Raw genomic sequence first — 11,600 nt, 5'->3', positions numbered from 1 at the left:
TAAAATACAAGTGGGCTTAGTTATCTTAAAGCAACATGCCCAAACTCAATGACAATTTTTTCATGTTTAGTGTCTTATGATTAGGATATTAAAAAATGAATAGCTGATAAGTGTAAGACATATGGACTTGTGAAAACTGCCTTTTCACAAGCTGAAGCTGACTATTCTGCTCCATCTGGAATAGTTCCAGACACAGACTAATTCCTTTCAAACAAACCCTAACGTTCTATCTTCAAAACACATGCTAGCTGAATATTCCTAAGAACACAGCTGAAACATCTGAACGTATAATATCCGGTACTCAGCACACTGCTCCTTATCACACAGACACATGCAGCAGCAACAGTGATGCTCACATCGTCCTTCAAAGACTCAGGACAAGATACTTCTTTACAGTCTTTCACTCTCTCTACCACGAACCAGAAAACCAGCTACGCTTATTCAAACATTCCCCAAAATAGGTTTTATTCTTCTGCAGCTTTTTAATTTTGGAGAATTCCATGCATGAGTACTGTATTTACATAATTCTCCCTCTCCCTCCTCCAACTCCTCCCATCATCCCCTGCACCTACTCTGGGATTCATGACCTCTTCTTTCTTCTGTTCTTATTTTACACACACACACACACACACACACACACACACACTCTCTCTCTCTCTCTCTCTCTCTCTCTCTCTCTCTCTCTCTCTCTCTCTCTCTTGTTGTTAGACTTTTCCTGCCTGGCCCTGTCAGGACAAATCTCTCTCACCCGCCAGTCCCACAGTCGCTCAGACCCAACCAAGAAAGCACACAGAGACTTACATTGTTTACAAACTGTATGGCCGTGGCAGGCTGCTTGTTATCTACCTTTTCTATCTTAAATTAACCCATTTCTGTTAGTCTATACTTTGCCACATGGCGTGTGGCTTACCAGTGTCTTTACATGTTGCTTTTCATGGCGGCGGCTGGCGGTGTCTCTCTCCAACCTTCTACTTCCCAGACACACACACACACTCTCTCTCTCTCTCTCTCTCTCTCTCTCTCTCTCTCTCTCTCTCTCTCTCCTAAGTCATTTAGTGTTGTTTACATGCACACGTGTTTAGGACGTAACCTCAGCCTGGAGGAAACTGGCTGCCTAGAGTCCTTTATCTAGGGTGGGTGGGGTCTTGTGGATTTTCTCCTGTCACCATTGACATGTGCCTGGTATGGTCATCACTTGGGTCTTGTTTAGATGTTTGGACAACCATATTGCTATTATTTCAAGAGTATAGCATCCCTATCATGTTATAAGGTACAATCTCACAGCAGGCCTCCTGTTCATCTAGAACTTACAAACCTTTTTTTTTAAAGATAGATTTATGCTGGGCGGTGGTGGCGCACGCCTTTAATCCCAGCAAATGGCCGGGGGGGGGGGGGGGGAGGACAGAGGCAATTGGATCTCTGTGAGTTCAAGGCCAGCCTGGTCTCCAAAGCGAGTTCCAGGAAAGGTGCAAAGCTACACAGAGAAACTCTGTCTCGAAAAACCAAAATAAATAAATATAAAGATAGATTTATTTGCATTTTATATGTATGTTTTGCCTACATGTTTGTCTGTGCATCATGCACATGCAGTTCCCTCACAGGCCAGAAGAGGGCGGTGAACTCCTGGAACTGGAGTTGCAGCCGGTTTTGAGCACCATGTGAGTGCTAGGAACACGACCCAGGTGTTCTGCAAGAGCAGCAAGTACTTTTAACAAAGGAGCCATCTCTGCAGCCTGTTCTTACATTTCTACGCCTCTTCGTGATGTTCTCTAAACCTTAGGTTTAGAGGTTGTGTTACAGATGCAGCAATTGGAGCTGGGTACTTCTGTAGCTTTTTAAATAGTGGGAAGGACCACACAGAAGGAGGGACAGAGAGACAGCTGGGCAGCTAGATGGCTGAACCATCTCAGCCTGTAAAAGCCTTGCCACAGAAGCCTGACGCCCTGAATATGGTGGACTGGAAAGACAGACAGACGCCGTGAACGATGGTGGACTGGAAAGACAGACAGACACCCTGAATGATGGTGGACTGGAAAGACAGACAGACGCCCTGAACGATGGTGGATTGGAAAGACAGATAGACGCCCTGAACGATGGTGGACTGGAAAGACAGACAGACACCCTGAACGATGGTGGACTGAAAAGACAGACAGACGCCCTGAACGATGGTGGACTGGAAAGACAGACAGACGCCCTGAACGATGGTGGACTGGAAAGACAGACAGACGCCCTGAACGATGGTGGACTGGAAAGACAGACGCCCTGAACGATGGTGGACTGGAAAGACAGACAGACGCCCTGAACGATAGTGGACTGAAAGTCAGACAGACGCCCTGAACGATAGTGGACTGGAAAGACAGACAGATGCCATGAACGATGGTGGACTGGAAAGACAGACAGACGCCCTGAACGATGGTGGACTGAAAGGACAGACAGACGCCCTGAACGATGGTGGACTGGAAAGACAGACAGCTGCCCTGAACAATGGTGGACTGAAAGGACAGACAGACGCCGTGAACGGTGGTAGACTGAAAGGACAGACAGACGCCCACAAGTTGTGCTCTGGTCCCACACATGTGCACACATGCATGCCCCCTGACAATAAGTAAATGGGTTTTGGGGTGTTTTTTGGTTTTTTGGTTTTTGGTTTGTTTGTTTTTTGTTTCTCTGTGCAGTTTTGGTGCCTGTCCTGGATCTTGCTCTGTAGACCAGGCTGGCCTCGAACTCATAGAGATTCCCCTGACTCTGCCTCCCGAGTGCTGGGATTAAAGGCTAAATGTCTTCATTGTAAAGCTAGATATGGTGGTGCGCATCTGTAAATCTAATCTCCAGAGTCATACAGTGAGATGAAAAGGGACAGATTCACCTGGAAGCTCAAAGGCCAGCTAGTGGGGACACAGCAGGAGAGACCCTGTCTCAACGAGGTGGAGGGCAAGGCAAGCTCCTCAAAGGTGTCCTCACTTCGATCTGGGAACTGATAGCTCTCACCCCTCCTTCCCTCCCTCCCTCCCTCCCTCCCCCTCTCCCTCTCTCTCCACACAAAATAAATAGATAAATACTTTTTTAAAAACAAAGACCCTGAGGAGGAATAACTGAGTAGTTCTCTGGCCTCTACATCCCATGCACACATGTGCACACACAGCAGGTTTCAATCAGGACTTTCCCAGTTCCTATCTGTGACTCTGGGCAATCTGGTGCTCTGAACCCCTTTTATTTCTCCATCTGTAAGTGGAACAGTGTGAACATCTGCGCTGACTGTAGTTCTGTCCCAGAACAGCACCTCTTGTTCTGGAAGAGTTCCTTCCAGTGGGGCTTCCTGTGCAGGCAGCCAAACATCAAGGGGGTGGAGGGAGCCTTAAGTAACACTCTGTTATACAGAGGAAGTTACACCGCATGGTCAACTGAATGCCAGTTACATGCTTGTTACTGGGAACCCACCTCTACTGCCAGGTCCACACTCCCAGGCAGGAATTAAAACACTCTTTTAAAAAGTACAGATCTCCTGAGTGAGGTAACCCAGACTCAGAAGGACAAACATGGTATGTACTCACCCCGAAGTGGATACTAGAAGTAAAGCAAAGGCTAACCAGACTACAACCCACAACTCCAAAGAAGCTAGTTAACAAGAAGGACCCAAAGAGGGATGCATGGATCGCCCTGGGAAGGGGAAATAGATGAGATCTCCATGAGTAAGGGGTGAGGGGTGGGCAATGGAGGGTAGGGCATGGGGGATGAGAACATATGGGAACGAGATGGAACAGGGAAGGAGTGGGAGAGCAGTGAAATAGATACCATGATGAAGGGAGATATCATGGGGGATAGAGAGAAACCCAGTGTTAGGGAAGTTCCCAGGAATCCCCAAGAATGATCCCATCTTGGACTACTAGAAATAGTGGAGAGGGTGCCTGAACTAAACTGGCCTGCCCCAGAGATCAGACCAGTGAATACCCTAACTGTCATCACAGAGCTTTTCTCCAGTGACTGATGGAAGCAGATGCAGAGAACTACAACCAGGCACCAGGAGTCCAGTCGGAGAGAAAGGAGGGATTCTATGAGCAAGTGCATCAGGATCATGATGGGGAAACCTACAGAATGACCAAACCAAACTAGTGGGAACTCATGAAAGTTGGATCAAGGGCTGTGGAGCCTGCATGGGACTGGACTAGGCCCTCTGCATGGCAAAGACAACTGTGTAGCTTGATCTGCTTGGGAGGTCCCCAGCGGTAGGATCAGAATCCATCCCTGGTGCATGAGCAGGCTTTGTGGAGCCCACTACCTATGATGGAACACCTCGTGCAGCCTTGAGGCAGGGGGAAGGGCTTGGACTTACCTCTACTGGATGTGCCTCCTCATGGGAGGCCTTGCCTTCTTGGGGGGGGGGGGGGGAGTTAGGATGGGTTGGGAGGGGGAGGCTGGGTAGACGAGAAGAGGGAAGAGGGAGATCTTTGATTGGTGTATAAAATGAATGGAAAAATTTCTTAATAAAAAAGGAAGAAAAAAAGAAAAAGTATAGATCAGGGGAAAGAGAATCCAGGTTCTAGTTTTCCAAGTCAGCTCTGCCCATAGCTTCTGGCAGTTTGGCTACACAGACCAACACACTCCTCCTCCACCCCTATCCTCCCTCTCTCCCTCCCCATTTCTCCCATCTTGGGGCTCCAGGGACTCTCAGGAGTTCTGACAGAAGAAAGCATTTCCTCTCTTCTGGGGATACACTGATCGAAAAGCACTGAGTGACGCCCAGATACAGTAACTTTCAAGAAACAATATATATTATTATTTACAAGTTCCTCAAGATTTCCAAACTCTTCAAAGTTAACAACTCTAAACTGAGATCAGTAGTTTCATAAGTATCACACTTATCTTCTGACATATGAGCAGTTTGGTCATGTGACGAATGTTAACAGCTTGTTGGAGACTAGCACAGACCCCAGCAAAGTTATCAGACACCCTCGAACCGTGGTTACACTGAGGATTCCCCCAGGCAAACTCCTTCCACGATCATGCTTGGCCCCATTTCACCCAGCACTGCTCCCCATCTCCACTGGCAACGTCACCTACTTCCTGTCTTCACCTGTCACAGCTTGTCTCTCTGTGTCAGCAAATAGTCTCACTGAAGTAGATATTGCTGATTCCAAAGTTATCATGCTGATTTTTTTTTTCTTCGAGAGCTGAGAACCAAACCCAGGGCCTTGCGCTTGCTAGGCAAGTGCTCTACCACTGAGTTAAATCTCCAACCACCCCCCCCCAAGCGGATTGTTTAATGGTCACAAGAGTGACCTCTGTTAATTTTTCCGAAATGGATTGAGAGGCTGGGGCGATGGATCTGTCAGCCAAGTGCTTGCTTTGAAAACATGAGGACCTGAGTCTGGATCCTCAGCACACGTCACAAAGGGCATGAACACAGAGCTGTGATGAATTGCAGGCTGGGAACAGCAAGGGGAAGGCCGGGAGGGGGCGGGGGGGGAGGGGGGGTGTGGGGAGCAGAGGAGAGAGGGGGGGGGGGGGGGGGGAGAGGCTACAACCAGGCCTGTGAGGCCTCCATTCTAGGTCAGTGCAGTGCTGTGTGCAGAAAGGAGGGATTGCGGTTCCTGTGTCCCACCTAAACCTAGAAGCCATCAGTGGGCTGCCGTGCTGGGCCACTGCCCTAATGCACATGCACTCGTGGGTCTCACCACCACCACTACCACCACCCACTTTCTCCTCCTCCCCCCCTCTCTGAAGGTTGGACTGGAAAAGCAGGCAACCTAAGTCCTTCCGCAGCTGGTGTGTATCACTCCTCCACGACAGCCGACGACACCCTCCCTTGAAGTCTGTGGCACCTCTCCTGTTTGATGCTTTCAGAGCCGAGCTCCGCATGTGGGTTTTCCCTGGACTATTAGTTCCAATAATTCTCTTCTCTCCCAAGACCTCCCCCAATAACCATGCTGAAATACTTTTCTTCCTTCCTGCTTTACAGCGGGAAAAACAAGGCTCCAAGTCACTTGCCAGAGATACCCAGGGGACAAAAGGTGCCTCTGTGGCTTAGATTCGGGTCCGTATGTTTTCTTCTTATTTACCAGCAGACCAGACAGAACATACTAGAAGTGTACGTCTTCTCTTTCAACTCAAACCCATTCAGTGCAAGCCCAGTGTCCACCTCAGTGACTCTCCTGTGTCTGCCACTGGAGGGATGGCTCATGACTCGGGGGTCTGCCTATTCTTTCCTGTGTTGGCCCAGCCTGTCTTTTGTTCTCATCCTGTCATATGAAGTTTAATGTCCATCAAAGGCTCCTGGACTCCTTCACGGTAAGAGTTCAAGTCCTTGGCATGCACACTTGGCCCTTTGAAAACTGAGTTGCCAACTCCAAGACCCAGAAGATTCTGGTAGGTTAAATAAATGAGTGCCACAGGCACGTGCCAGTGTGCGATGGGAACAGAGTCACAGCCAGCGTGTGTCCAGCAAAGGTGGCCATGTAGGATACAACCATCATCTTAGGATTGTCTTCTGGAAAAGCCAAAGTCTAGAGTTTTTCATGAGTCAGTCAATTTTAAGTGTGTATGTGTGTCTCTCCCTTTCTATGAGAAGGGGGTGATTTCTCTGGTAGTGAACTTGAGAGAAACATCTGAGTGTGAGGCTTGGCTTCTTCGCTCCTCCCCTGGAGCCTGCCTTCAGGTCTGGTACAAGCCAGTCCCCAGCGCTGAGGACACCGGGTATTGTGGTTTAGTTTCCATCTGGTTCCTTGGTGAAGGAGGAATCTCCTGAGACACTGCAGTGGAGGGTGGAAAGAGTGGGCGCTGGAGTCAGCCTGAGGGAAGACTTCAAGTGGTTCAGTCCCAGTTAGGACTTCCGTAACCTGAGGTAGCTGCAGTGGGGGTGGGGGGGGGGGGGGGGGGTGGGGGTGGAGGTGGAGGTGGTATCTGCTCAGTAATGGCTTCAATTAAAATTGGGGACTGAATGCTTCGTCTTGTTTTATTCCATGCCTTCCATTTCTCAATGAATGGCACCTCCCGTCTCCTATGACTCAGGTCAGAAACCTTAAGTCATCCTTTGCTCTGTCTACACACCCAACCCATCCACCATTCTGTCGACCTTGGGCTTGATCTCCCGCATCTGGCCACGGCTCACCTCCACCGCCGCCTCCTGTGTCTGAGCTGCTGTTATGTTTGAGTGGTCATTTCTTCCTCTGCTTCAGCTCATCCCTCCCATACTGCATTTTCAATCCAGTGGGAGCTCGTGGAAAAGTAAGTGTAATCATGTCACTCCTCCGATCAAAATCCTCCAAAGGGCTCTTGGCTCGTTCAGAGTGTGAGTCTGTTTTTGTGATGGTCTGTGAGGCACTCATTTGGGGCCCAGCAGCTGCCCCGCACTGTGCCAGCCACTCCGGCCTCCTTGCTGTCTCTCAGATGCAGTGGGCAGACTCTTGTCTTAGCCCTTGGCACAGACCGTGTCCTGCTTCGGAATCTGCCCCAGCTTGCTTACTTAACCCTTCTGAGTCTTTCTTCTAATGTCATCATTCTCTTCCCCAGGTCCTCACTGGCCACCTGTCATTAATCATGTTGCTCCTCCCCTGTGTTACCTGTCTCCCTTGTCTCAGTTGGACAAAGAGCCACCAGGGAAGCTTTGAAGGAGGGATGCTTGACTGAGCAAGAGTAGGCCCCAAGTCTACTTGCAAAGCCATACACTGGACAAAGGCTGCCTCAGCCCTCAGGTTCCCTCTTTGTGACTGGCATGGGGGTGTTACATAAGCTAACAGATACCCGGATAGGAGGTGTTTTGTTTTGTTTTGTTTTGTTTTGTTTTGTTTTGTTTTGTTCTTTTGTTGCTTGTCACGTTTTCAATCTTTAATCAGGTGTAAGGCCCTCAAGGACAGGGATGCTTTTTGGTCATTGCTGTATTCCCAGACCACATAAAGGCTCTAAGCACACAGTATGTGCTCAGCAAATCAGCTAAATAAAGTAACTGCCTGGAAATTTTTGTTGTGTCCAGGTGAAGGTTGGCACTAAAAATAAAAGCTAGCTGTGCCTTTATTGAATTTTCGTCTCCTCAGAGCACTTAAAATTTCCCACCTCCCGGTGGAGTGGGGATTCTAAACATCCATTACCACCTTTATGCCATCCTCTTTGGTCGTTCTCTGCCGAGCCTCACAGAGTCTGGGGTTACTGCCATCCGATACCGACTTCATGGCCTCTGCATTAATCCCACTCTGCCTTGCCAACTCCAGCCCCACCAGCTAATGCTTCCTGCCATTGTGCTCCCAGTGACGGACTGTCTGCAGAGCAGGGGAGAGGAGGAGATGGACCTGTGGCCCACAGCCTGTCTGGATCTGCACATCCAGCTGCCTGCTGCTCTCTGTGGACCTGGAGCCTCTCAGGTATCCTTGAGGCAGTGTGTCCAAAACTGTACTTCCGGATTCTTTACCTTCACCTGGAACAGACTTACCACTGCAGTTCCCAGCCAGCTCTGAGGACCCGTCTTTGCACCTTACTCCCTCCTCTCCACACTTCAAAGATCCCCTTCACTGCCTGGGTTCAGTGTTGCATTGCCTCACTGTGCGCTGTAGAGCGGCCTTCTAACTGTTCTCTTTTGACCTGTCACCCATCACTTCTGCGGCCAGAGTAACCTTAAAAGTATATCTGAGCCAGGCGGTGGTGCACACCTTTAGTCCCAGCACTCGGGAAGCAGAGGCAGGCAGATCTCTATGAGTTCGAGGCCAGCCTGGCCTACAGAGCGAGTTCCGGGACAGCCAAGGCTACAAAGAGAAACCCTGTCTTGAAAAACCAAAACAAGCCAACAAAAAAAGTGAATCCGGGACTCTCTATTAAAATCTCTGAGCGGTGTCCGTGTCAAGAGCATGGAGTTCTAAGACCCATGCGGACTGAAGCCTCTTCTCCAAGCCCAGCCTCCATGCTGTCTGGCTGTCATTCCGGTTCTGTGAAATTGGGGTGTCACATCCCCAAGCCTGCTGTGGGGTCTCATACTCTTTAAGCATCTTTAGCAAAATCTGTTCTGCCTCATAAACTGGCTGTACCCAAACTTCTTTTCAGCCATGCATCTTGGGTTGGTCTGAATCTTGGGGAGCTTCTCAGGCTGCTGGGGACAATGGGGAGGGGTGCCTCCTTTACCTGTACCCCATATACTGGCAAACCTACCTATGAGGCATTTCTAATAAGGGAGCAGTGATGGAGAATCCTGACCATGCACTGAGCGCACGCTGCTCCACTGTTATCACCCAGGTCCCCTCACACAGAGCTTCGTCCCTCTGTGAGCCACTCCCATAGCTGTTTGGACCCCCACGGCTGCACTTATAACAAGATGACGGGTCAGTGTCACACACTGGACAAGACCTGGGGGCCAGCCTTTAAATGCCAGCTAGTAAACACTGAATCTCTTCAAATAAACACTGCCGTCGGGTAAGGCGTTCAGACTGAAGAGGTGGTGAACTGGGTGAAGAAGGCGCCTGCCGCCAAGCCTGACAGCCCACCTGCCCTCCCTACCAAGATCCACATGGTGGGAGGAGAGAGCCGACTCCTGCAAGTGGTCCTCTGACCTCCACTCACGCAGGGTGGAGCATCAGCAGCCACACACAGGAGTAATTAAATGGAAATTTTTAAAAGCTTTCAACAGGGTCTGCTGCGCCATTGTTTCAAGGTGGCCTAGAAGCTGCTCCACCTCCGTGGTGAGGCTGTTTCACACCTCCAGACTACTAGGGCTGCAAAGGACTGCTTTGCCAAGGTTTGTCCGGGCAGGGGGCCTGCCTTCCACACTGGCGGTGGACAGGCAACATTCCAGAGCCTGTGCTGACATTCAGGCTCATCATCTACTGCTGAGTAGCTCTAAGAAGGAAACACTGATGAAATCTCTGAAGAAGCCAGGAGCAGGACTGTGGTGGGTCCACTGCGGCAACGCAGACAGCTAGGCCCTCTTGAGCTCTCGGCAACTGCAGCTTGGCCTGGAGCTCGATGCCTCTCCTTAGCTGGGACTGCCTGCTAGCCCTGGGAAACACACTGAGTTTCTACCTCGCCATGGGCAGTGTTGCTCCATGTGTACCATAATACATCGACACTTCTTGTGTCCATGGGCAAACAACATATGCTTTTGTTCCCAGCCACCTAGAAATGTGAGAGCCAATCCCCCTTCCTTATATGACATGGTATAGATGAGCCATGGCCTCCTCTTTTATAACCTGGAATCCCAAGGTCATTGCTGAATATCCGTAAGAAACTTGCTTCTAAACAAAGTTTTACAGTATAAACTCCCTGCCAGTCTGTTTTTAAAAATCGAGTCCCCTGTTGTGCCTAGCTGCTCCTCTATGCCAGCCTCAGAACACAGATGATGCCTGGCCAGAGCCACCGTCAGACCTCAGTGGGCATGCTGAATGTGCTACCCCAAGGACTGAAACCCCACTGTGGAACACAAAGAGCACACCCCTTCGTTAGCATTGTGATAGTCCCCATCTGACTCAGTTTTAATTAACCCTAAGAGTAGAAGTGGAGAGCAGGTACACCTAGAATAACAACCCCAGTGGAGAGAGAAGGGAGCAGTTTGGGTTCAGTGAGTCTCACAAACAGTAATGTAGTAAGAAGTGCGTGTGTGTGTGTGTGTGTGTGTGTGTGTGTGTGTGTGTGTGTATAAAGCTATGTGAGTAGCATGTGTGTGTGTAGAGCTATAAGAATGGGGTGTGTATGTATGTGTATAGCTATATGAGTGGTGCGTGTGTGTAGCTATGTGAGTGGTGTGTGTGTGTGTGTGTAGCTATGTGAATGGTGTGTGTGTGTGTGTGTGTGTGTGTGTGTGTAGAGCTATGTGAGTGGGGTGTGAGTGTGTGTGTAGCTATGTGAATGGTGTGTGTGTGTGTGTGTGTGTGTGTGTGTGTGTGTGTGTAGAGCTATGTGAGTGGGGTGTGTGTGTGTGTGTGTGTGTGTGTGTGTAGAGCTATGTGAGTGGTGTGTGTGTGTGTGTGTGTGTAGCTATGTGAGTGGTGTGTGTGTGTGTGTGTGTGTGTGTAGAGCTATGTGAGTGGTGTGTGTGTGTGTGTGTGTGTGTGTGTGTAGCTATGTGAGTGGTGTGTGTGTGTGTGTGTGTGTGTGTGTGTAGAGCTATGTGAGTGGTGTGTGTGTGTGTGTGTGTGTAGCTATGTGAGTGGTGTGTGTGTGTGTAGCTATGTGAGTGGTGTGTGTGTGTGTGTGTGTGTGTGTGTGTGTGTGTGTGTAGCTATGTGAGTGGTGTGTGTGTGTGTGTGTGTGTGTGTGTGTGTGTGTGTGTGTGTGTGTAGAGCTATGTGAGTGGGGTGTGTGTGTAAGACAACTCAGCCTCCACTGGGCTTAACTCATCGCTAGGCATGGGGCTCTCCCTCCCACACTCTTCCTGGCATTTCTTCTTTTTTACCTCGTCCCATGTTTCTGGCTCCTTTTGCTTTCTGAGAGACCTGATCCTCTCTGAGAACCTTCCTCCCTACCAGCTGTCCTCTGCCGCGCTTATCTCCTCCTCAGTGCCTTTCTCCAGAGACCCTGCCTTCCTCTGGCTTAAATCTTTCATGCTCCATCTCCTGGCTAGCTCTCCATCCCTTCCTTCTGCGCTTCTCCCCTCCTCCCCCAGTCCTGCCTTAGTTTACTCCTTGTCT

The sequence above is a fragment of the Onychomys torridus genome, chromosome 12, assembly GCF_903995425.1.
Source record: "Onychomys torridus chromosome 12, mOncTor1.1, whole genome shotgun sequence".
NCBI classification, from domain to species: domain Eukaryota; kingdom Metazoa; phylum Chordata; class Mammalia; order Rodentia; family Cricetidae; genus Onychomys; species Onychomys torridus.
Note: the sequence above shows the minus strand (reverse complement) of the source record.